This window comes from Strix uralensis, chromosome 6 (genome assembly GCF_047716275.1).
Source record: "Strix uralensis isolate ZFMK-TIS-50842 chromosome 6, bStrUra1, whole genome shotgun sequence".
In the NCBI taxonomy this organism is placed as follows: domain Eukaryota; kingdom Metazoa; phylum Chordata; class Aves; order Strigiformes; family Strigidae; genus Strix; species Strix uralensis.
The window spans coordinates 24,579,911-24,593,252 of record NC_133977.1 but is presented as its reverse complement, the minus strand read 5'-3'; the positions used below and the strand labels follow the sequence as shown (position 1 = coordinate 24,593,252).

Below are 13,342 nucleotides of genomic sequence, written 5' to 3'. Positions count from 1 at the left end.
TTGGACCCTGTATAATTTATGATATACTTTTCTTTGTCTGTTGTACCTCAGATATCTACTTCTTGTAGACTCATAGAAAAATTGGGTTGGAAACAATGATCAGAAGCCACCTAGTTCATCTCCCTGCCCAAGGCAAGATCACTATACCTATTTCCCAACAGATGTTTCATCTAACCACTTCCTACAGACCTTCATGACAAATTTCATAGATTCCTCTGACACTCTGTTGCAGTTCTTCACTATCCTTTCTATTAGAAAATTTATCCCTGTATCTCATCTGGATGAGTCCATTTCTTCAGTCTTCCTGTCCCACCCACTATGGATGTAAAGAACAGAATTAATCTTCAGTAATCAGCTTTTAATGATCCACCAACCTCTTCTGTTATCATCTGTAGAGCTACTCCAGAAATCCTGCAGGGCTACTGGAAGAGCCCTGCTGAGACATTCCTAGGAGGAGCACCTATCATCTGCCTCAGAAATATCTCAGTCATTATTTCCCCTTGGCAAATAAATTCAACAATAGTTTGAAACAAAACAGTTAGACACTTTAAAGCATTAAAGAAAATAAAAGATCTCACTCTGAAGGAAACGCCATTAAAGAGTACGTAGAAAATGGAGTCCAGGGAGGGATGAGAGGATGGAAGAATTGCAGACAAATACATCTGGAACACAGTCAAGTCATTGGCTTAAAACGCACTTAAATAACCAAGCATTTGAAAGCTTCCTTCAGATACATTACCTCAGTTAAAAAGTACTGTAGTTGCTGCTTAGTTTTGTCATCTTTGACCAATACCACTATTAAATAAAGCCTATTTGAGTCACACAAGCCTCTACATCTATTGCTAAATTTTTCTTTCTGACCTTGACAGGATTTGAGTTCTTGTTTGGTTGTGTTTTGTTTTACCAGGAGGATGTTCTTCAGTGTTTTGAATTGTATTATGAAGTAATTTTAAAAAACCAATTCTGGAAGCAAATCAGAGAATCTGTTGTAGGAGTAGGAGAAAGATGAAAAAGATTGAGCTACATGTTTACAAGGCACTGAAATAAATAACCAAGGTACAGGGCAAGAGATGGGATAAAGCCTGAAAGCACAAACTGAGCTGAATGTTTCTGAGACCAAAAATAGAGGATCTATGTCCTTTTTATCTCAGAGACTTGTGAAAAAAAGAGGAAATTAATAAAAAGAAGGATGGAAACACTTTAAAATAGAGCCAGAGATGCACTGGATACTGCTGAGACAGAAAGCAATGGAAATTTGCGTTCAGAAAAAGAAATGTAATGAGAATCTCCTAGCACAAAAAGAAAGAGAGAGCATCTGGGGCTGATAAATGCAAGCAATAGATATCATGGTGGCCGAATCAGAAATGTGGTTTTTCAAGTGATATTTAATATGGCAGGGAAGGGTGCCACCCAGAATTTTTATAAGTGCAAAATATTTTTGCACTTAAAAAATATTTTTGCACAAAAAAATTATTTTTGTCAGAGCTAAATGGCACATTAGAAGAGTGTGAAAGGGGGCCTGGAACCACACACACTGGTGGAAATGGAAGAGACAGAACTAATGATACAATAGTCAGCAAAAGACAAAAAGCCTGAAAACACTGAACACTCATGTATTCAGTAAGACATCACAGTGATTTTCTAAATAAATATTACTAATATTGAATAAAAAGAGATCAGCACATTTTACAGAAATTGGACTAACCCCACTATGGAAAGGGTGATGATTTCTGACTCTACATTTATCATTTAACTAATTACTTCACCCATACCAAACTTTCAGTTATTTCCATCCAACTTTTTTATGTTTTCATGAATAGGAATCTACAAAGAATAAACCTACAAGTAGAAAATGAAAATAACATGTGCCAGAACTACTGAGCTTTGGGAAAAACATTTGGAGAACTTGCATGATACTCCCCATCTCCCTACAACATTATGTTCAGTCAGAAACATCAGTTGTAGCTTTTAATGGTTAAAATTTACACAAAGGTTCCTTTTTTTCCATTTTAGAATATTTCAGCTTTATGATTTTTTTCTCTTTGAGCAATTTGATCTCTCAAGTGCTCTAAAGCATTATGCTAAAAAAAGCCTAATGGTATCCTTTATCTAGTATGTCTTACTGATGGCATAACATTGTTTTTCTCAGTTTACAAGTGTGAATATACATTCAATTTTTCATTTAGTTTGTCTTCATTTTGGCATCAACAGAAAGTCTGCAGGTCAAATACAGCTCTCTTGTGGAATCCCACTGCCTCCTATATATACCAGCTATTTTCAATGGAGAAAAAGAAGGTAGAATATGTTCCAGTTATTGGAAGAGAACCAACAAATCTCTTCATGATCTTTAGCCCAAAGACCAAATATGTTTTCCCAGAGATGAGTTGGTACTGGAGTTCAGAAAATTAGTAAAATGAAAGAAAAGACATTCATCCAGAAGAGTATCACTGTTCTAAATACACACACACACACAAATTCGAGCAAGATTTCTGCCTCTTTTCAGAAGTTTGCAAAGAAGTACCCACCTCTCCCAATTACTGCCAGAATATTTCTCATAACCAAGAGCAGGGAAACCTTCATATTTGTTTAATAGCAGTTCTTGAATTTAAGGTAGCCAAAACCAATAGAGAAGTATCAGTAAAACACCATTTAAGGGACAAAATCCAATGCTAAGCTTTGTGGTTTTGTCCTCTAAATATATCTGATTCTGTCATTAATGTACAAAACTCTTACAGTAGAATTCACATGTTGGAAGGATGTAGTGTAATATGGGTAGTAGCAGTGATGCCATCCTTAAAAGTCAACAGCCATCTGCCCTTTAAAGTGCTTGGCATTGGGATAGTACATTGAAGAGAAGAGTCATATTCATAGACATTCTGAAGGTTTTCTAGTTCAAGACTGCCTTCATTTTAAGAATGAAATAACCTGTCATTTATTTTAGCTTCCCAACTATCTCAGTTGTTGACATGTACAGCTTCTGAAACTTCAAAGCAAGTTTAGGTGATAATACGACAATTTTAATGTAGATTTCCGTGATCAATAATAAACTACCCTCGCCCCTGGTATAAAGTATCATTTCAAACTGTCTATATAATTTTTCTGTAAGTCATTATAGTCAGATTTTAAAAATTATTTATTTCTGGTACAAGATACTATGCAAATTGCTGTTGTTTTCCTAGAATTTCCCTAGAATTTTACTGATTATACTGTGCCTTATGCAATAAAAGCTGGACATCCCTTGTGGCAGGCTAAAGCTCTTACTTTCCACCCCTCTCATCATTGATACTTTCTTTAAAATAATGAAAATTTTCTGTGAATGCCTGGCAAACTGGGGACAATAAGTTTAAGGCTGCCTGTCTTTAACATGCTTTCCTGTGTCTAAATACTTCAGCAAATATTCAAGATCACACAAACTAGGGTCAACAGAATAAACTAACAGGGTGTTGGTCTTGGCAGTAATCATCCTGTTATTGTTTCACATTAGATTCTCAGAGTCATTTTTAGCACAGTCTTTTTTCCTTTGTACTTTATATTAACACATAGGTCAAGCCTGACAAACACAATAGAAATGTAGGTGCACTTCAAGAATGCAACACTAATATCAACCAATACATCTCAGGAGTTTGACACCATAACCACAAAATAAGCATTTCTGGAATAAGTACAATTGAACAGGCTTTCAACAGTGATAGAAAAACACCAATCCATTTTCAAATACTGCAGAATGAGCAACAACTTTTTCAAAGTGGGGATGAAGGGCGGATGGGTTGAACAGACAGCCCAATCCCAGGTAAATTAGTTTAGTGGGAGTCTTTTAAGCACATACCTCAGACAAGCAGCAGAGAAGAAATCCATTTTAGAAAAGATGCTGAAAGAGCTTGATGTCCACCTGGCAAATTTCTTGTGCTGTTTGAAAAAGCAAGACGGTTCAGATTATGAACCGAGTTATATCTGCAGTTTAACAAACAGTCCTTATCAGTATGTAAATGAAAGTAAGAGCTTCTAGCAGTGTACCTGATCAGAAAGTCTAAGGGCAGAGGGAGATAGAGAGAAAAAAGAGGAGGGACTCCTTTCTTCCTTTGGTAAACCTCAAACATCTGTGTGAAGCATTTAGCCTTTAAGCAGAGCTTCTCTATGGGAAGGAAAACTGTACACTCCTACAGTGCTAGGATTTTGACATCGTTTGCTTTCACCCTTAATATGTTTTCCATGTGAAGGAACAACATGACCTCTGTTAACTTCTAAACAGTTCAGAGGAAAAATCTTGAATAATAATTTAAATACACCCCCCCCGACACACTGGCAAACACCCAAAAGTATAAGGCCAGTGAAATTCATCTTGTAACAAAACATTGTGCTGCCAAAAAGACTGCAGCTTTGGAAACATTTTTAAAAACACCAAAACTGGATTTTCTCCTTAATTATATGCTTAACAATAACTACAAAGCAAACATTCAGAAATTATAAAAAAAAAAGAAAAAAAGAAGGGGGGGTGGGGGAGAACCCCATGCGGACAGCTCACAAAGATGAACTAAAGTCTAGGATTTATCATCCTGCTGGCTTACCTGATAAAACATGAATTTCAAATGCATTATGAGGAAACCAAAAATAAAAAACCCAAGAGATAGTGATGAAGAAATGCTGCAAATGCTCTCTAATAAACTTGTTCAGATTCCCAGTTCCAAAAGATTACCAAGTATTTATAGATTACTGCATTCTCATTGGGAAAAAAAAAAAAAAGCAAACGACCTCTGCAGTATCCTCTCTGCTTCATTCTCGGCTTCCTCTTCTGAGGCTCACTCTGTGAGTGTACAAAATACAAATCAGCAAATAGCAGGGGGAAGAAAAAAAAAAAAAAAAGAAAAAGAAAAGAAAAAAGAAAAAAAAAGGAAAAAAGAAGGAGGATGGGAGGACAATGAAGACAGACAGAGAGGAGGGTGAAAAAAGAAAGAAAAAAGCGGGGGGGGGGGGGGGGGGGGGGGGGGGGAAGATGCCAAGCCATCACCTTAAAGGACAGCCCCATCTACCGGCAAAAGAAATAAACCGGCTGTAAAAGATTGCTTTTTAAAAGATTTTCTGACTTAAACAAGTCTGAAAATCTACAGCCCCATTTTTCTTCAGCAAGGAAAAAAGGGCAGGGGTTGTGTTGAGAAGTAGATTTCTTTATCCAGTGTTAAATGAGTAAAAATTTTCATTAATTTTTATTTTCTTTTAATTACTTGTCTCTGAAACATGAGAAGGAAATAGTTTGGGTAATGGTGGTCTGTTATGAGAACACCAGAAACCTTTCCAGGTCAGCCCCTGGCACACCACAACTAAATGGTACCTGTCCTCTGTCTTGTTTTACGCCTTCCCACTGTGTAGTGGGGGTCGATTCAACATCTTCAGTCATGGGTTCACAATCACCAAAAAGAAAAAAAGGTTCCTGGGTTCCTGTACCAGAGTCATATGACATGTCCAACTATTGCAGACTGCATTGCCAATCACACAGCCTGGTGCATGACCGCCGCGTCAGATCTATACATTCCCGTGTATTCAAATGACAGCTGCGCAGCCAAATCTAGAACCTAGACAAAAAATGTTCCTTTTTAAAATTCAGACTGCTAAGTAACAGTAACTGCTAATACAACAAACTCCAGCTGCACTGGATCAGCCTCAGTTAGAGCTAAATCAGACAGCATTATGTGTTTCTCATTTTGTTTTCTTGACAAAAAAAGAAAAAAAGATAAGTGGAACTGGGATGGCCACCAGCAAACACTTTTGCAAACCCTGGTTTCAGCCATGCCAGGGGGCAGGAGGCACTATGATAGGAAAGGAAGGGGATAGTGATTAGGAAGATGAGAGGTGCATGGAAGAAGGACCAAAAATAATACTGCATTTCTTCCATTCTGTAATACAATTTTGACATGTAAAGACAAAAGAAAATAAACCTAATTAATACGTGTTTGAAATAAGGTTGTCATCTATAACAGATACTTAACATGTTAACCTGTGAGTCAGTGACCCCAGGCAACTATAATGAATTTGATCCCCTAGAGTTAATCCCAGTAGTGTTCTGATATGTTCTTTTTTAATTTTTACATCATGAGTTTTTGACTGCTTAAATTTTGCTTGAATCCAAGCTATGTGAAGCTGAATATCTCTACCTCCCAGTGGTGGCCTGACATACTTGGCCCTTCACAACAAGCACTTGGAATCTCTCAGTATAATACCCAATTTTCAAGCATTTATCAATACAGAATGTTATGAACAATTGTTCTAACAATGAAGTCTAATCTCATAAATTTTAAAATATTTTCTCTGTAAATATTACAGTGATTAAAAGAACACAGCAAGAGATTTCCTAAATATTTAGGAAATCTGCAAGTTTCATTAACAGAAAGCTTTTTTTTAAGCAGAATTTCTCATGACTCAGCTTTCACTGGTCACACTGGTATAACCAGGTGCTCAAGTTCAGCTCCACCAGCCTACAGTGTCAGGAAAATTGATAGGGTTTGTGGTTATCTTAATAAGCTCCTTTGGTGGCTCCCTGAACCAGACCATCATCTGATATGGGATTTGAGAGAGAAGTCTTTATCAACACAATAGCAACTTTTTTCCAACTGATAAAGAGCTACATCCCGTGAATTCTTATATTTTTGATGTTTTCAACTTATACATTGCACCACAATTGCAGAAAACAAAAAAGGTACAGATTTCTCAATCACAGTTGCTCCAACTCTAAGATAAATGGAAAGTCAGTAAATAAAATATTGTTTCCTTTCCCTTTCCCCCGCAAAATCCAACTTGCCTTTTTTACTTTCTCTAAACAAATAGGACACTGCTAATACCTAGTAAAATAATTTTTAAAACCAAGCAAGTCTAGGATACTCATTGCATTTACTTCGCAAAGTTTTGACCACTTCTTCCTGCAGGTGCCCAAGAAGCAATCATCTTAATGGGCATGGGCTGAAGCCACCATCCAACAGGCCCGAAGGAGAGCACCTCCATACCTTGCACAGCAAGGACAGAGTGGCCAGGCAAACTTCCACTGCATCCTTGAGCTTGCAATCTTGCAGATTTCAGGTTCTGCAGACCTGATAAATTTGCATCAATGGAGATTTGTTGTTCACTCGCCCTTGTACAAATGTTGACCAGTCCTACTCTTGGTTCTGCCTCAGGAATACTGTGCATATGTTTAAGAGCACTGGAGAACAGCACAGTAAGCTTTTGGCTCAAGTGCCACAAACTGCCCACCCGAGTGATCACCAGGTACTGGGAGATTCTGGTCTTCTTCAGCACATGAAAGGATTCACCTGGAATCCCTCTCTAGTGATCCTCTGCAGCACAGTTCCCTTTCTGAAAAGGGACCTATAATGAACTTCAGCCAGAGAAAAAGAGAATGTAGTTCTTTTTGTCACTATTGTTTCAGTATTTTTGCTGCAAATATTAGAGTTCTGTACAATCTAGAGAAACCTTTAAAATCAGCCTTAGAAGCTTAGGTGTTCAGCCACGGCAGTAAACCATGCAAGCAACAATGAAGAAGAGTGTGGTCTACATACACAATGAATAGAGTGTTAAGAGCAGTGTATATATATATATATTTAGTGACAGTGTCTAAGGTACATTTTATTTATCAAAACATTAGAAAACCTCCCTTGATTCTTTACCGTATCTCTTTCTAGTGTTCTAGGAATGAGTTCTGTGAATTGCAGTGGGTGTGGAAAACAGGTATCGGAGTAATTCATCTAATATATAAGTAATGAGCCATCCAAGACCCTTCATGGACAAGCAGGTGAACATGATAATCATAGAATGAGCTGGGTTGGAAGGGACTGGGACCTTAAAGATCATCTAGTTTCAACACCCCTGCCATGGGCAGAGACATGTTCTGTCCAGTGTCAGACTGTTCCAGTGTCTCAGCACCCTCACATTAAATTTCTTCCTTATATCTAATCTAAATCTACCCTCTTTCAGTTTAAAACTGTTACCCCTCATCCTATCACTACACTCCCTCATAAAGGGTCCCTTCTCATCTTTCCTGTAGCCCCCTTTAAGTACTGGAAGACTGCTATAAGGTCTGCCCAGAGCCTTCTCTTCTCTACGCTGAACAACTCCGGGTGGGGTCTCACAAGGGCGGAGTAGAGGGAGAGAATCCCCTCCCTCGACCTGCTGGCCACACTTCTCTTGATGCAGCCCAGTATATGGTTGGGTTTGGGCTGCGAGTGCACATTGCTGGCTCGTAGTCAGTTTTCTATCCACTAATACCCCCAAGTCCTTCTCTGCAGGGCTGCTCTCAATCCACTCATCATCCAGCCTGTATTTGGGTTTGTAATTGCCTTGACCCATGTGCAGGTCCTTGCACTTGGCCTTGTTGAACTTCATGAGGTTTGCCTGGGCCCACCTCTCCAGCCTGTCAAGGTCCCTCTGGATGGCATCTCCCTTCCCTCCAGGGGACTTTTTCTAAACTCGTGAATCAATTGTACTGCAGTCACAGAAGAGCTATACAAGCAGTTAATGATGGAAGAACGTCATCATGTAGAATGACATGAACTGTAGCAACATAGAACAGAAGATTGCAACCAACCAGTTTCAATGAAAACTGAGGAAAACCTCTGAATATTGAGTAACTTTTTGCACAAGGAACAGAGCACATCTGCCAGCTTCTAAACAAGTATCTTCAGAATAGATATAGTCCATTTCTACAGCAATACATTTTTGTCACTTTTGGAATGTCTTTCTACACTAGATGCAAATAAAAGTTGGCAGTTCTGGACGGTGAAAGATCTGCATTTGTGAGACGAAACTTACTGGGAAAACTTGTGAATTATACTATTACAGTCTTACATTTAGATGTTACATGAAATAAACTAAACCACAGATGTTTGTAGTCTTTCTTTTTCAATTTAGCACTAATTTAGCATATGATTGTCATCACACTATGTATCTCAAGTACTCAAAATGGGCAGACAAAACCTGAGATATAAATGTCTATAAAAACTAATAGTCTAATGTATACTCCTATATTTTGCTTATGTTATGGATAACAAAAACTGGTCTCCCCATTGTTTGTGCTAAACACATTATTCTAAAATAATTTAATTCACACACTTTCATATTGTTTCCATGCTCCTCAGTTTTAGTGACATTTCCAGCTATGAAAAGAGCACAGAAACTCCCTTGCACTACAGAAAACTCTAGTACTGTGAGGAAAAGTGAAGAGAAAAGTTTGTCAGAAACTCAAGCTGCATATTGTGATGTGAGAGAATACACAGAATATTGAAAGCAAGCTACTGATGTAGGCATAGATTGGACAATTCCAGTAAACCACAGGAAAATACCAGGAGGAGGCACTGACCACTAATGGTCCATATCCTGCATTGTAGTGGGTTCGAAACATACCTTGAAGCTCGGATAAAATTTCTCAGACCCAAAGTGATATACCAGAATATAGGATATATAAACACACATAAGAAACACCATATTCTAACACTTTGTAACAGCTTGTTATGTTGAGAAGTACTCTGTGTGCCCTGCTATGAACCATGACACAAAAAATAAAAATAACACTTCCAGAAAACCACCATACATTTGAAGACAATAAGTCTTCTTTTTTTCTTCTAATTGAATAGATAGGTTATTAATACTCCTTATGCCTGTAAGAAAATACTTCAAGCACCCACACTTGAAATGGGAGGGAACACAGTGTACTCATATATAATAGCATAACTAATTTAGAACACTTCAGGAAGCAAGAAACAAAGAATCTGAAGTACATCATTACAATATTGCGTAGTACCTAGCAATTTTGTTCTAAGTTCCTATACCATGCTATTATTTTAAGAGTTGGTTTGCAAGACATACTTCTGTATTCTGAAGTATAAAAATGATATCTATAAAATATTACTCAATGCAATATTCTGCATTGCAACAGAGGTATTTTCAAGATACCAAAAATGAGTTACATTTTCTTGAAGCTAACTTCTTTCACAATGTAATGAAGGCACCAGCCTGGTATTTCTACTAAATCACAGCATAGAACTACATGACTGTCATTAAAAAGAAAAAAAAGTAATTTAGTAACTGGTAAGATAAGACCATGATGAAGAGACAACTGACTGCTTAACAGTTCTTTTCCAGAGAATGAGAGCTTTTAAAGATGGTAAGAAAATGATAAAACAATTCACCTCACTTACAAACAAGTGTTGAAATTAAATTCTATCCGTTATTTCTAGAACAGTGTAAAGATCCACTAGTTTCTGGTGGGCAGAAAAACACATTTAAAGGACTTCCACTTTCCTTATCAAAATTAGTTTTAACATGATATTAATACACAATCTTATATTAATAGTCAAGTTTATTTTGATTTAAGAAAGGGACCTTGGTATTTATTCTCAGAGTGAGCAATTACCTATTAGACATGAAAATTCAGTAAATGCCATATTGTCCATAGACAATAATTTTTCATTTTTAATTATCTGTTTTGACACTCATTAACATAATTCAATACAAACATCACTACCTTTAAGTTAATATATTAAAAGAAATCTTGGTAGTAAGCTGTTAAATATAACTTGTTCATACAATGCTGACCAAAGTGTCTCTCAGGTATTTTTACTATAAATTCCCCTTTTGGGGGATTTTGGAATTCATTAATATATCTTAAATTCGTATTATTTAATTTTTACAAATTGCTAACTCCCATGAGGTAGACTCCACAGCACCGGGAAAGAAAAAAGTTGCTGTCCAAGGTACTGTACATAAACACAAGTTTTCTCATTAATTTCTCAAATGCATTAAAAATATTTTCAAATTTATTATGTAGTAATTGTCCCTAGCAAGCAAGCTAGCCTTGTTGAAATTCCCTACACGATACTGCAGTATCAGTGTTATGCTGTTACTTTCCAGGGCCTCTTCTGCTGCATTCAGACGTTCCAGCACCTGACAATACTCAGTATGTATAATTAGTTTGAGGACAAATCTGTTCTATGTTTTTTTACGGACTGATTTTCATCAGGGTGTAAATACAAAAAAAGTCTTTGAATTCTACATGATGCTTGAAAAAAAGCTACCTTCTAATATAAATCTAGCTAACAAGTACTGTTCTGGCATTCTGCAGAGCAGTCACTAAATGTACTTCTATCTGCAGTATTCACCTTACATATTTCAGAAGCATATAGATTCATGCATTCATGCAGTAAATAGAAAATAGCATCCTGGATTTAATTGCTACTTCAACAAATAACCAAAGAGTGCCAGAAAATCAAATACATTTGTTTTGTTTTGTTTAATAAAAGAAGCATATTTGTAATTTGCAAGGCTAAACCAATGCAACAGCCAGAAACTGCAGTAAACCTCTCAGAGCTAATAGCTATATCCAATAATGCTTTCCCACACCACCTTCTAGCAAATGGATTTCATTCACTGCTTCATCAGTCAAATTAACAATAATCCCCATAAGGTTAGAAAAGATGTTTGTTAAACAAACCCAATTTATGATTTATTTATTTGTAAAGTGTCTTAAAGCTGAAGATGCCTAAAAGAACTACTACTCTGTTAATCCAATCATGCTGACAGAGCCGGTTTCACCCAGCAAATTCTCTCTGCAATTCACAGCATGGCTGACAGCTATCTGCATAGAAAAACAGCACAGTAACCATTTAAATCATGCAAAAACATTTACCCGAGAAGATGTAGCAAAGATCAGGATCCAGCTTCCAGACCCCATGAAGCATGAAGCTGAGGGAGCAATCCACTAGCTTGCTCAGGCCAGCAGTGCCTCTCCTACACTTGACCTAGACTGCCTTACATAATGAGGAATCAGTGCTGTATCCTGTGTGGAGGAGCGAGCTGAATGTCATCACTGGCAGAAGTAGGGAGAACTGGCAGCGGCAGGCTGGTAGTTAGCATGGAGATCACGAAGTCTGCTTTCCCTGAGTGTTCTGGGAGAAAACACAAGAACAGCTCAGAAATGCTGCTGTCATTCCTCCCCTGGAACAAGTGACCGGAAGGAGCAAGGGTGTTACAAACGTGAGGCAGACAGCAAGTGCTAAAGCTGCATCTGTACCTGCTATCAAGGTAATCGAGTTCCTGTCACACTGTGTCTAGACGACTGCACAGCTACAGCTAATAGGAGAGCAACAGCAAGGCACAATAAGGAAGAAGAGACACAGACTGCTGCTGCATACATTTGTCTATATATTACTCATTGTGGTGAGTAGAAGAAAAGCAATGGTATAAGATAAAATAGTGGGATTAATTTCCAAAGGGAAGTGCTATTCCTTTAAATAAATCTTACTGCATGCAAGTTGCTTTCTGGAAAAATAACCATTTGTTACCTGTTTTACCTGGTGTTACAGAGGTTAAAGTTCTTGTATTACAGAGATTCTGGTATTTTCAAGAAAACGATGGGAAAGATACATTCCTGGTTGTGAAGATGTTTATAGTCATTTCTTGTATTTCTTTGCTATTTTTTTGAGAGAAGCTTTGGGATATTTCTTAGTTTATTATTGTTTGGGTCATATCAGCACTTCCTCTGTGGAGGGCATAAGAGGAGAAACAAGTATCCAGGCTTAGCCAGCAGAAACTTACACAACCTTGTTGTTTACAAAAAGCAGCTTTATATTAACTAAAATCACTGCATATAATCTGTATTCGATATTTTATTTCATTTGAATATTTGAATAGTAAGTAAAGAGCCTTAAATACTCATAATGCTTATACAAATTATTCTTGAAAGCGTATTTTGAGTGATACAGTTTCTCCTTAAAAAAGAAAGCAAGGGTTTCACTAAGATGGGACATAGTTTTCTAAGTTTTCTAGTTATATTTGAGACAGCTTGATTAGGCATGATCAAGAGTAATTGCCACTGGACACAAATTCCTAATGTCACCGATCAATATCACTTGATAATGAATATAGTAACTGAGAGATAAAAAAAGTATAATGTAGTAATATTTATGCTTTATTTTATGAAAGTACTGTCATATTTGATGGTTGTTGTTTAAATTAAATGGGTTTGGGTGAATGAGTGAAATAATGCACTTAATTTTCAATACAGCTCTGAAACTTGCCAAGTTAAAATCCTGGACTGCATTAAATACAAGAGGAAAGAGGAACTCAGCAACAGCATTGCAGCAAAATGAAAAGACAGGTCACTAAACTCACTGAAAGTTTTAGTATCAATGTGGAACACTGGCTGGGTTTTACAGAAGTCGGCATAGGTACGGGTACTATTATACTTAGTTATGCCCTTAGCAGAGTAAACATGATTTGAGCTCTGATCTCAAATGGGAAAATCAAGGTGAAGGTGAAAGGGATAAAAACAATCCAATTTTTCTTTACAATATCTATCTCTTTTATA

The 13,342-nt window shown here is 37.1% G+C and overlaps 1 protein-coding gene across 6 annotated transcripts in view; it reads right to left on the bottom strand.

Annotated features, from left to right (window-relative positions):
* The window catches only part of LOC141945317 (sodium channel protein type 1 subunit alpha), a 102,603-nt gene extending 90,583 nt beyond the window's left edge, over positions 1-12,020 (bottom strand). For 4 of the 6 annotated variants that reach the window (XM_074873321.1, XM_074873323.1, XM_074873318.1 and 1 more), the window contains exons 1-2: positions 11,663-12,020; positions 3,827-3,906 (exon numbers count right to left, since the gene is read on the bottom strand). The gene's annotated coding sequence lies outside the window, so the exon portion shown is untranslated. Of the gene's footprint in view, positions 1-3,826; positions 3,907-4,565; positions 4,949-11,662 lie in introns of those variants that run through there. The other 2 variants (XM_074873319.1, XM_074873320.1) reach the window with 2 other exon arrangements.
* Between the last annotated feature and the right edge of the window lie 1,322 nt (positions 12,021-13,342).